The sequence below is a fragment of the Bufo gargarizans genome, chromosome 1 (genome assembly GCF_014858855.1).
Source record: "Bufo gargarizans isolate SCDJY-AF-19 chromosome 1, ASM1485885v1, whole genome shotgun sequence".
Lineage (NCBI taxonomy): Eukaryota > Metazoa > Chordata > Amphibia > Anura > Bufonidae > Bufo > Bufo gargarizans.
Genome location: NC_058080.1, coordinates 136,357,383 through 136,371,155, shown reverse-complemented (window position 1 = coordinate 136,371,155; position 13,773 = coordinate 136,357,383).

The following is a 13,773-nucleotide window of genomic DNA, read 5'->3' as shown; positions in this document are numbered from 1 at the left end:
CAAAAGCGCCAAGAAAGCGTTGAACACCGAACCCAAACCCGGACTTTTACGAAAATGTCCGGGTTCGGGTCCGTGTCACGGACACCCCAAAATTCGGTACGAACCCGAACTATACAGTTCGAGTTCGCTCATCCCTAGTTACATTCTGTTACCATATATCATATACTGTGAATCTGTGACTGCCACATCAGACACCATTAGATGTACCTATGATAAAAATTACAGACCTATACATGCTTTGTAAGTAGGAAAACCTGCATGAGCAGTATATGAAATACTTGTTCTCCCCACTTTATGGGACAGTAGTATATTGCTACAGGTACATCTGTAGTGTCCCACTAGGTAAATGTGGGCACTACACAAGGGTCAATTGGGCCACGTTGTTCTCCAACTCCTGAGGAACAGTGGCATTGTATTTTACATTACATTTTAATGTCTATTGCTATGTTTTATGTGTATTTTCCCTATGTATCTGTGTATCAGGCCTGTTAGGGTGTAGTTCCTCCTCCTAGACAGTAGAGGGAGCTAGGGAACCCCTAATATAAATAGTCAGGTCCTGTTCAGGGAAAGGGGTGTAGAGTCAGGAGTCTGTGTAGAGACAAAATAGAGTGTGCACTTTAGCCAGAGAGGAGCTGAGGGCCACCTCCTGACATGCAGCTAGACAGCCCAGGCTTCTAGTTGCCACCAGGAGAAGTTGCCTCCTGAGAGAAACCTGAAGTTCCCATAACCAGAGCAGAGCCAAAGTGTTTTCAGCAAACCTGAGGGCTGAAGGGCAGAAGGATTTTACCTAAAGCAAGCATATATATATACCTGAGGAAGTTTCCCTAACCAAGGAAAAAGCCATCAATAGGGCATACGGGCCTTGGGATAAAGACAGACAGGATTCTGAGGAAAAGTGCAGCCTGGTCTGTAAGTGTTTTAACCCTCTGAGTATCTTGCAAGAACATTGTGCCTGCCATTTGTGAAAGCCTGCCTGTGACAACCTGATTGCATGTGGAACTGAACCCAGACTGTAAATAGTTGACTGTTTTCCAGTAAAAGGAAGTTTTGGTTCACCACAACATCATGTTCCTCAATTATTCCTATCATAAATCGGTGTGCCACCGTTATCGGCACTGGCATCACGAATCTTAAATGGATCTTGCCAGCAGCACATTAAACACCTGCAACATCCAGGGCACCTCATCTACCATCAGGCCAGGTCCCTATACACAGAGAGTGTCCCAGAGGTCCCCTGTGCAGTACGCCTGCCCAGGGTCTTTCAAGAAACTGTGAGTAACCCAGAGCAACCCTCTTTTGCCTAAGTAACCGTGACCTCACCATCGCAATACACTGCAGGGCTGCGTACTGCATATTTTGGCGTCACAAACAGGATGCAAATATTCCTGTGCCATTGTGGAATCTGAACTGTGTGTTTGGAGGACCAAATTGCCAGATTGGAAATCCACCTTTATAGCCTGCACCGGATGGTTGCATCCAGAGCGGCGCCTACGCCACCGGATAAAGTGGATCCACCAGAGAACTCAGAGGTTCCTGAGCCTGTAATCAGGGTTCCTGTCCCTGCCAGCTGGGCGACCCCTGTTGCTGAGACCGCCGTTGCGGCACCAGAGAGACTCGGTTACTCAAGGAGACGGGTCTGTCGTTTGCAGCCAGCGCCACCCAGGTTCAGGGAGCCTCCTGAAGCATTAAGGCCTCCTGCAGTGTTGACCCCCAGACCCATGGGGCATATACCAGTGAGAGGCCCATTTCATGATTCAATAACTAGCAAACACCATTTTGTGGGCCCAGCCATACATGGATCCTCGTGTCAGGCCAAGGCTTCAAACAGAACCAGGATGTGCCACCAATGATGACCATAGCGGATTCGACACATACCTGTGAATAGACCTGCTAGGCCATGTTTGCTATTGCTGGAGGACCCTTACAGTGAATTGAACTGTGACAGGACAGGAGTCCTTTGTTTTGGCCCTAAGAGCTGCTGCCAGTTAACCACGGCCCAGTGGTAGCTAAAAAACCACTGAGTATGATACTTGCTCTGCTGCCATCCCGTTTACAGGACCCCCTGCCTGCGTCAAGTATTCTAAAGCCAAGTTGTGCCTGTTTGTTTTTCTTGCACTTCAACCCTTTTTAACCCCCTTTTCAGGTTGAATAGGGATATTATAGCACTATTTTATATGCCAGGGAAAATAGCCCCTGAGATGTGGACTTTATGTGCTGTGACTTTTATGTGTGCAATACTAAACTTCAAGGAATGTGCCCAGAGATGACCCTAATTTATGTGGGCCTCTGAGATGCTGTTTTATGGGACTACTGTATTTTATTATGGACTATCCTGGTTATCCCTGATACGCTGCACCAGGTCAGCGCCCATGTTCCCTGTTCTATCCTGTATGAAGAGAATGACGCCCCTTTTCACCGGACTTGTTTCCTTTGCCAGTGGAACTGTCTGATACGTGTATTGCAAATGTAGATGTGTGTGCCTGCTTTGCATTCTTTTTGTCTTTCAGGTTGCAGTCTCCAGCTGTGCAGGGCCCCTTGTGTTGCGCCGAGGACGGGCAACATCAAAGCAACGGCGTATGTAGTGTCCCACTAGGTAAATGTGGGCACTACACAAGGGTCAATTGGGCCACGTTGTTCTCCAACTCTCGAGGAACAGTGGCATTGTATTTTACATTACATTTTAATGTCTATTGCTATGTTTTATGTGCATTTTCCCTATGTATCTGTGTATCAGGCCTGTTAGGGTGTAGTTCCTCCTCCTAGACAGTAGAGGGAGCTAGGGAACCCCTAATATAAATAGTAAGGTCCTGTTCAGGGAAAGGGGTGTAGAGTCAGGAGTCTGTGTAGAGACAGAATAGAGTGTGCACTTTAGCCAGAGAGGAGCTGAGGGCCACTGTCACGACCATGTTTATGGCCGTGACTCCTTGGGAGCCGCATACAGTTGCCCGCGGTTTGGGTTGTAGTGTCAACCGCAGCTGGAGGCATAATGTTGTTTGCCTCAAGTGCGGTTGCCGCGGACAATAGGTATGTGTGCGGTTTCCTTGGAGTTGTATGCGTGTATGTATGCACTTTTGTATGTCTGTGTGCACTCTGTTTTATGTTTGGTGTGCACTGACATCTTTCCTTCACTTTGGCTGTCCGTGGCAACGTTTGGTTGTATAGTGTACATGTGGTGGCAGTGTCCCGGCCTTCGGGCTGACTCCCAGGACACGGCTGCCACCCATGTCGTTGCCTGCGGAAACAGCCACAGTGTGTTCGTTGTTTGGACACTTCCCCTTTGAGTTGTGTTTTCCCTTCTATTGGTATTGGAAGGGTTAACTCCCTTTCCGTGTGTGTGAGTCACGGGGTGTGTCTGACTGTTGAGTGTGGCCTCTTGGCTCTATAAAGCCTCAGTTGTAGGCAGTAGTCAGAGAGGGTGCTTCAGCCATGCTTGCTGGAGACATCCTCCTGGTTACTCACCAACTGCCAGTGGGGGCCATCCTTCTGGTCATAGCAAATACAATATCTCGTTTGGTGATCCCTCGAAAGAGGGTGAAGCATGTGCCGCCATCTGCGGATGGGGTGCATGCGCGTTCTCCGGAGGGAGAGCGTTGTGGGGGTTTCGTCGCTGACGGCTCGGTGAGTGGCGTTTCCCCGCCATCCCTTCACCGTGTCCTGTCTTGGCGTCCCCTGAATTTTATCTTGCACTTGTGGTGTTTGTTTGGTGTGCGGTTTGCACACCTTTGAAAGAGGGTGCAGCATGCAGTGCCATCCCCTTGTGGCCTACATGCGCGTTCTCTGGAGGGAGAGCGTTCCGGGGGGATCACCGTTAACGGCACGGTTAGTGGCTTATTCCCCGTCACCTTACCTTCCGTGTCTGTGTTGGTGATCCCTCATCCCTCTCCATGTTCCCATCTCTGGTCGTTTGCTGGCAGCATTCCGTTAGTGGTCTGGCTGCGTGCTGGTTAGGAGTGTCCACTGGCAGCGACTGGAGTGGGGACGTGAGTGGAGAGTCCCCTCGTCCATTCTCAGTGGTTCTCTTCCCGTGTCGCTGTGTCGGGCTGCAGGCCTCGTTGGACTGGCTGAGTGTGTGCTGGGAGAGGATGCAGCTGGCAGCGACTTTCTGGGAACCATTTCCTGAGTGGACGTTCCCTTCTTCCATTCCTTTGTGTGAGTCCCTCACTAATTTTCTTTTTTTTGGTGGGGGGGGGGCTTTGAGGGGTGGGAGTGTCACGACCATGTTTATGGCCGTGACTCCTTGGGAGCCGCATACAGTTGCCCGCGGTTTGGGTTGTAGTGTCAACCGCAGCTGGAGGCATAATGTTGTTTGCCTCAAGTGCGGTTGCCGCGGACAATAGGTATGTGTGCGGTTTCCTTGGAGTTGTATGCGTGTATGTATGCACTTTTGTATGTCTGTGTGCACTCTGTTTTATGTTTGGTGTGCACTGACATCTTTCCTTCACTGTGGCTGTCCGTGGCAACGTTTGGCTGTATAGTGTACATGTGGTGGCAGTGTCCCGGCCTTCGGGCTGACTCCCAGGACACGGTTGCCACCCATGTCGTTGCCTGCGGCAACAGCCACAGTGTGTTCGTTGTTTGAACACTTCCCCTTTGAGTTGTGTTTTCTCTTCTGTTGGTATTAGAAGGGTTAACTCCCTTTCCATGTGTGTGAGTCACGGGGTGTGTCTGACTGTTGAGTGTGGCCTCTTGGCTCTATAAAGCCTCAGTTGTAGGCAGTAGTCAGAGAGGGTGCTTCAGCCATGCTTGCTGGAGACATCCTCCTGGTTACTCACCAACTGCCAGTGGGGGTCATCCTTCTGGTCATAGCAAAAAATAATGTCGTTTGGTGTCTAGAAGATGTGTTTGGTTTTTTGCTTCTTTATTGAACCTTATGGTCCTGTGTTCCTGTGTGATGTGAATTGTGTGCTGTGTCCTTTTGTTTGTGGATAGCAGTACTTCCACATGGGTTCCAGGCTTTGTGTCTGTGGCAGGAGTGTTATGTTTGTGGCAAGTTCCTGCCATTGCCATAAGTTGTATTTGTTCTCCCTTCCTTGCAGCTTGGCCAGTGAGACTCCTGTTCCTCCGTGTCCAGAAGGAACAGGTTGTCTTACCCTGACTCCTAGTCCAGGGACCGGTCGGAGGGTGAGTTAGGGATCCAAGGTTCCTGAGCATGGGTCCTCCTATATTAAAGGTCAGCCCATGCAGCTAGGAGTTAGGGTCAGGTTAGGGACGATTTAGGAGGTGACTGTCATGGTCTTACCTCCTTGCTGTTCTCCTTCGTTTGACATGTGCTGGCGGCCATCTTGGTTTCTGGGTTTCTTGTAGCCTCCCACCCTGCGGCTCCTCCTTCCCACTGGGAGGTCTGTGGCTTCAGTTCCCTGCTTGGTCCTCCTGTGCTCACATGCTTCTAAGACTGCTGCTGCTTCTGGTTCCTGATCCTGGCTTCGTCTGACTACCCTGCTGATTCCTGATCCTGGCTTCGTCTGACTACCCTGTTGGTTCCTGATCCTGGCTTCATCTGACTACCCTTCTGGTTCCTGATCTCTGGTTTCGCAAGACCCTGCTTCGGTTTAGCCATCCGTTTGGACTTTTGCCTTACAGCTTTATTTTCAATAAAGCCTTCTTATTTCCACTCATCTCTTGTTGTACGTCTGGTTCATGGTTCCATGACATTAGGACCAAGCCATGAATTCTGACGGTACAGGGCCATCCTCGCTACCTACGCTGGTTGCCAGACTTGATCAGCAGGATCACCTGTTGGGTCGGTTCGCTGTGGCGTTGCAAACCCTGCTTGAACGCACGGCTCATTTAGCTTCCGTTGCCGATGGGTCGGTTGTCGCTCCTGGGCCCGCTCCTACTGCCGCTCCGGTTGTTGCGCCAGAGTCTACCCCGACACCTGTTGCTGCGCCTGCAGTGTTTCGGGGTATGACCGGTTCTGCCCCCCTTCCACAGCGCTTTGGGGGAGAGCCAACTCAGTGCCGAGGTTTCCTTAACCAGGTGGGCATTTACTTCGAGTTGCTGCCACATGCCTTTCCTACTGAGAGATCAAAGGTGGCCTTCTTGATCTCGCTGCTCTCGGACAAGGCCTTGGCCTGGGCCAGCCCTTTATGGGAGAACAACAATCCGGTGGTTGCCGAGTTTTCCGGTTTTGTTGCTTCTCTTCGGAAGGTATTCGATGTGCCGGCTCGTGCTGCCTCTGCTGCGAAGCTCCTTATGTCCATCAGACAGGGTTCACGATCCGTAGCTGAATACGCCATTGAGTTTCGTACCCTGGCAGCAGAGGTGGGCTGGAATAATGAGGCTCTGGTCGCTGCTTTCTCTCATGGTCTCTCGGATGCCTTGAAGGATGAGGTTGCAGCTAAGGACCTACCTGTGGAGCTCGAGTCTCTTATTTCTTTCCTGATTTTGATTGACACCAGACTCAGGGAGAGACCTTCCTTTCAGGAGAGCCTGCGGAGGCCTTCTAACAGATTGGCGCCTACGTTTGCTGTCCCACCCGTGCCTCCCTCTCCTCCCACGCCTCCTGGGGATGACTTGTCTGGGGGTGAACCCATGCAGCTGGGGTTTGCTCGCCTGTCTGAGGGGGAGAGGGTACTCCGGAGACGCGAGGGCCGATGCATGTACTGTGGTCTCGGTGGGCATTTTCGGTTGGCATGCCCGAACCGTCCGGGAAACGCTCGCACCTGAGATCCTGTCGGGGGCAGATCTTGGGTGGAGTCTCCTCGTCCCCGGTTTCCCGTGTTGACAAACCACTGATTACTGTTGTCCTCTCCTGGGTCGGGGGCTCGGTGACGACCCAGGCGTTGGTGGACTCTGGTGCTGGTGGTTTGTTCATTGATAGTGTGTTCGCTGCCGCCAATTCCATTCCTCTGCAGCCTCGAGGTTCCCCACTGGCTCTTGAGGCAATAGACGGCAGACCCCTTCTGCCGCCACACGTGACTCATGAGACCCTTCCAGTGGGAATGGCCATTGGTGCCGTTCACAGAGAGTCGGTCTGTCTCCAGGTTATTTCGTCTCCACACTACTCGGTGGTCTTGGGGTACCCCTGGCTCCAGAAGCATAATCCGACTTTCGATTGGAAATCGGCCGAGATCCTCTCGTGGTCACCGCAGTGTGGGGCTAGTTGCATCCATGGGCCTGTCAAGTTGCTGTGTACTTCCTCGGACTCTCTGTTGCCTCCTGAATACGAGGAGTACCGGGATGTATTCGATAAGGTGCGTGCGGTTGCCCTACCTCCGCACCGCCCATACGATTGTGCCATAGAGTTACAATCTGGTGCCGTTCCTCCTCGTGGCAAAGTCTATCCACTGTCGGTAGCGGAGAATGAGGCCATGGAGGAGTACGTGAGGGAGGCGCTTTCACGCGGACACATTCGCAAATCCTCGTCCCCGGCAGGGGCTGGATTTTTCTTTGTGAAAAAGAAGGGCGGTGAGTTGAGGCCTTGCATCGATTACAGGGGTCTCAATCGCATCACGATCAAGAACGCTTACCCGATACCCTTGATTTCCGAGCTGTTCGATCGCCTCAAAGGGGCCACGGTCTTTACCAAACTCGACCTGAGGGCGGCATATAACCTGGTAAGGATCAAGGCGGGCGATGAGTGGAAGACCGCGTTTAACACCAGGACCGGTCATTATGAATCCTTGGTTATGCCCTTTGGGTTGTGCAATGCGCCCGCAGTCTTCCAGGAATTCATCAACGATGTTTTCCGTGACCTGTTGCAGCAGTGTGTGGTGGTCTATTTGGATGACATCTTGGTATATTCTGAATCCATGGAGGCCCACATTCTGGATGTCAGACGAGTGTTGCAACGGTTACGAGAGAACAAGCTGTTCGGTAAGCTTGAGAAATGCGAATTTCACCGATCCCAGGTAACCTTCTTAGGTTACATCATTTCCGCTGAGGGGTTCTCCATGGATCCTGAGAAGGTTTCGGCTGTCTTACAGTGGCCCCAGCCCAGTGGTCTTCGTGCCCTGCAGCGCTTTTTGGGCTTCGCCAATTATTATCGGAAGTTCATCAGGGACTTTTCCATGCTAGCCAAGCCTCTCACGGATCTGACCAGGAAGGGCAGTAATCCCCAGGTCTGGCCGCCCGAGGCCATCCGAGCTTTTGAGGCTCTAAAGTCCGCCTTTGTGTCGGCTCCGATTCTGTCGCATCCCAACCCTGGGTTGCCGTTTGTCCTCGAGGTGGACGCGTCTGAGACGGGAGTAGGCGCCCTCCTGTCTCAGCGTAGAACACCAGAGGGTCCTCTGCTTCCTTGTGGGTTTTACTCCCGGAAACTGTCTTCCGCGGAGTGCAACTATCAGATTGGTGACAGGGAGTTATTGGCCATCGTGCAGGCCCTTAAAGAATGGAGGCACTTGCTCGAGGGCTCGGTGGTTCCGGTTCTCATCCTGACGGACCACAAGAATCTGACCTACCTCTCTGAGGCCAAGAGATTGACACCACGTCAGGCCAGATGGGCTCTGTTCTTGTCACGTTTTAATTACGTGGTCTCCTACCTACCCGGTTCCAAGAACATCAGAGCGGATGCCTTATCACGGCAGTACTCCGAGCTGTCCGGGGAGGAGTCGATTCCGACTTCGGTCATACCTCCGAATCAGATCCTGGCCGCCATTCGCACCAGCCTGACCTCTCCCCTGGGTGAGCAGATTTTGGCGGCTCAATCTGGTGCTCCCTCTGGGAGACCCAACGGCAGGTGTTTTGTGCCTGAGGAGTTGCGCACTCGGTTGTTGCGAACCTACCATAACTCCAAGGCCGCGGGGCATCCTGGAAAGAATCAGCTGTCCTGGGCTGTTTCACGTCTGTTCTGGTGGCCTTCTCTACGTTCCGACATCGCCGCATATGTAGCGGCATGCTCCGTTTGTGCCCAGAGTAAGTCCCCTCGGCACCTTCCGTTGGGCCTTTTGCAACCCATAGCCACCGGGGAGCGTCCATGGTCACACCTGGGGATGGATTTCATTGTGGACCTCCCTGCATCCCGAGGCCATACGGTCATTCTCATGATAGTGGATCGGTTTTCCAAAATGTGCCACTGTGTACCTCTCAAGAAGTTACCCTCTGCACAAGAGTTGGCCTCGATTTTTGCCAGGGAGGTCTTCCGGTTGCACGGTTTGCCCAAGGAGATTGTGTCGGATCGGGGGAGTCAGTTTGTGTCCAGGTTCTGGCGCGCCTTTTGCTCCCAGTTGGGGATTCATCTCTCTTTCTCATCGGCCTACCACCCTCAGTCCAATGGGGCCGCAGAACGATCCAATCAGGCCTTGGAGCAATTCCTTCGTTGCTATGTCTCCGATCACCAAGACAATTGGGTTGACCTCCTGCCTTGGGCTGAGTTTGCCAGGAACACGGCGGTGAACTCTTCCTCTGGGACGTCTCCCTTCATGGCCAATTATGGGTTCCAACCTGCCGTGTTACCGGAGGTATTCTCTCCCCAGGATATTCCGGCTGTGGAGGATCACCTTTCCGTCCTACGTGCTTCTTGGGTACAGATCCAGAGGTCCCTTGAGGTCTCTGCGCAGCGCCAGAGACTCCAGGCTGATCGCAGACGAGCGCCCGCTCCTTCCTACCAGGTCGGAGACCGCGTATGGTTGTCCACCCGCAACCTCAACCTTCGAGTGCCCACTCCCAAGCTGGCGCCTCGCTTTGTTGGTCCCTTCCGAGTGCTTCGCAGGGTAAACCCGGTAGCCTATGCCCTTGCGCTTCCTCCTGGCATGCGGATCTCCAACGTGTTTCATGTCTCCCTCTTGAAGCCACTGGTGTGTAATCGTTTCACTTCCTCGATTCCTCGGCCTCGTCCGGTCCAAGTGGGCAATCGTGAGGAGTATGAGGTGAGCAATATCCTGGACTCACGCCTGGTCCGCGGCCGGGTGCAGTTTTTGGTCCATTGGCGTGGTTATGGTCCAGAGGAGCGTTCCTGGGTTCCCTCCGCAGATGTCCATGCTCCTGCCTTGCTCCGAGCCTTCCACGCACGCTTCCCTCAGAAACCGTTCCTTACTCCGCGGAGGAGGGGCCCTTGAGGGGGAGGTACTGTCATGGTCTTACCTCCTTGCTGTTCTCCTTCGTTTGACATGTGCTGGCGGCCATCTTGGTTTCTGGGTTTCTTGTAGCCTCCCACCCTGCGGCTCCTCCTTCCCACTGGGAGGTCTGTGGCTTCAGTTCCCTGCTTGGTCCTCCTGTGCTCACATGCTTCTAAGACTGCTGCTGCTTCTGGTTCCTGATCCTGGCTTCGTCTGACTACCCTGCTGATTCCTGATCCTGGCTTCGTCTGACTACCCTGTTGGTTCCTGATCCTGGCTTCATCTGACTACCCTTCTGGTTCCTGATCTCTGGTTTCGCAAGACCCTGCTTCGGTTTAGCCATCCGTTTGGACTTTTGCCTTACAGCTTTATTTTCAATAAAGCCTTCTTATTTCCACTCATCTCTTGTTGTACGTCTGGTTCATGGTTCCATGACAGTGACCTGCTCCCTAATCCTGTCGTCCTGGTCAAGCAGCGACCATCTTCCATCATCGCACGGCTGAGGGTTTTCCCCATCCTCAGCCGTGACAGCCACCTCCTGACATGCAGCTAGACAGCCCAGACTTCTAGTTGCCACCAGGAGAAGAAGTTGCCTCCTGAGAGAAACCTGAAGTTCCCATAACCAGAGCAGAGCAGAGCCAAAGTGTTTCCAGCCAACCTGAAGGCTGAAGGGCAGAACAATTTTTCCTAAAGCAAGGATATATATATATATATACCTGAGGAAGTTTCCCTAACCAAGAATAAAGCCATCAATAGGGCATTTTCGGGCCTTGGTATAAAGACAGACAGGATCCTGAGGAAAAGTGCAGCCTGGTCTGTAAGTGTTTTAACCCTCTGAGTATCTTGCAAAAACATTGTGCCTGCCATTTGTGAAAGCCTGCCTGTGATAACCTGATTGCATGTGGAACTGAACCCAGACTGTAAATAGTTGACTGTTTTCCAGTAAAAGGAAGTTTTGGTTCACCACAACATTGTGTTCCTCAATTATTCCTATCATAAATCTGTGTTCCACCGTTACAGGCACTGGCACCACGAATATTAAAGGGATCTTGCCACCGGCACATTAAACACCTGCAACATCCAGGGCACCTCATCTACCATCAGGCCAGGTCCCTATACACACAGGAAGTGCCCCAGAGGTCCCCTGTGCCAGCCTCTCCATCACTGCTGTACGCCTGCCCAGGGTCTTTCAAGAAACTGAGTAACCCAGAGCAACCCTTGTTTGCCTAAGTAACCGTAACCTCACCATCGCAATACCCTGCAGGGCTGCGTACTGCACATCTACGACGGTAGTATATTGCTACAGGTACATCTACGACGGTAGTATATTGCTACAGGTACATATCGGATGGTAGTATATTGCTACAGGTACCTATATGAGGGTAGAATACTATATATTGCTATGGCCACCTCTAGGATGGTACTACTGTTATGAGCCATAACAATATACAGTACATGCTACCATCTTAAAGGTGCCCATAGCAATATACAGTACTGATGGTAGCGTGTACTGTACTGTCTATTGCTATGGGCACACGTCACTGCAGGCCACAACAAATGTCAGGCACCAGGTCACCTTGGCGACCCATAATTTGGTACTGGTGACTGCGATCTCCTCAGCCTGTTTTTAAAGAGAACCTATAAGGTCCCCTACGTGCTATTGGTCCTTTCCAGTACCTTTTAGATCATTTGTGCGCTGTGCCCATAAGCTTCTCTGGATGTCGTAAGTTGTTATAAACAACTTTAATAGCTGATGCTCATCGCAAGGTAAGTAGTCCCTTAGGTGGGGCTGCAGTGCATTTAGTCACACTGCCTCCGCTCTTCTCCCAGATTCTCCATCTTGATTGACACTCTGAGTGTCGGGAACTTCATGCAAAGCACATCACTCAGAGTGTCAATAAGGATTGAGAGGCTAGGAGGAGAGCGTAGGCAGCGCAACGACATGCACTGCAGCCCCACCTAAGGGACTACTTACCTCGTGGTGAGCAGCGGCTATTAATGTTTTTAACAACTCACATCTGAAACAGATTAATGCCACATTGTCCAAACGCTGTGTCCTTCATCTAAAAAGTACTTTGGATGGCCTATAGCACTTAGGGGACCTCACTGTCCCGCATTCCGCCAACTACCAATTAGGATTGTCCCTCACGGTGCATGGCTGCTGATCTGCCATTCAGGAGTCTGGGAAAGCTGAATGAACACATAGTGATAGCTATATAGGTTGTAATCCAGCTTTTCTAGGAACAGAATCAAAATATCTTTTGAAGAGACACGAATAACTGTGACACATGGAGAGAGGAATAAACTGTAAAAAATAATCATAGGATGTCATATAACCTTACATTGCCATGTAGCATCCTGACTACAGTGACTCACCATACACCGCGATGCAGCCACTGACCCTCACACGCTTCTCTCCTCTGTTGCTCCTTAGTCTGCAGTCCTCAGCCGAGCCTGAACAGAACTGAAGCAAAGTCATATTTATCAGATCTGTGTCACCATATATTATATTCTGTGCCCCCATATATACAGTGCCCCCAGCCCCCATATAGTGCCCAAAAATATACAGTGCCCCCATATAAACTGGGGCTGCATGATTTGGGGAAAAAGTGCAATTGCGATTAGTTTTATGATTTCAATATATGATTGCGATATAAGAAACAAATTGTGAAATTCCACAATTTCATGTCCACCCCCCCCCCCTTTTCATATCACTCCTTTTCATGTCAATCCCTCCATGTCACATTTCTCCCCCCTCCATGTCACATCATGACCCACTATTATGTCACATTGGCACATTTCTTCCCCTCTATGGCACAGACTCCAACATTGGCCCCCATCATGTCACTGACATGATGGGGGACAATGTTGGAGTCTGTGCCATGGAAGGTGGCGGGGGGTGACATGATGAGGGACAATGTTGGAGTCTGTGCCATGGAGGCGGGTGGTGACCTGATGAGGGACAATGTTGGAGTCTGTGCCATGGAGGGCGGGGGTGACATGATGTCACCACCCCATGGCACACACTCCAACATTGTCCCTTCATCATTGTCCCTTCATCATGTCACCCTCCCTCCCATGGCACAGACTCCAACATTGTCCCTCATCATGTCACCCCCCCCTCCCTTCTTTTCTTCCCCTCCAGGCTCCATGGCACAGACATTTTGTCCTCCATCATTTCTCCCCCTCTGGTAAAGTCTCCCCCCCAATCATCATTCATTAATGCAGGCAGAGGCAGCAGCAGAGGCTGATCAGTCTCCTACCAGTACCTACTATAGGGTCCTCAGCTCTGCAGTCAGTCGCTGTCGCCACTCCAGTCGGCCCAAGTCAACTCCTCAGCTCAGTCTGTACTCGGCCGGCCAGGTGAGGCAGCTTTTACAGACCAGCTCACACAGCAGCCCTGGCTCCAGACAGTTCCTTGCTGCTGCTGCTGTCCACCACGGCGCCACAGGCCAGTCACGCCTCCCTGCCCTGCTCGAAAAACAATAGGTGATTATGATAATTTTTAATTTAATTAAGGTAACAAAAAACAAAGAGGGTTAATTTTTGGCACGGCGGCGCCCACTCCTTCTGCGGCGCCGGGTTTAGTCTGCCTTATGATAGGTCTAGGCCATGGGTCAGGGCCGGCGCTATCTTCGCCCAGGTCTAGAGTGTATTAAAACTTCACTTTTAATTCAACATAATGATAAAACAGCTGTGAGCCATAACAAACAATGAAAACACTTTGTTTCCACCCCAAAGAGTTGACGACTTAGTTGCTGCCAAGGTGAGGGAGATG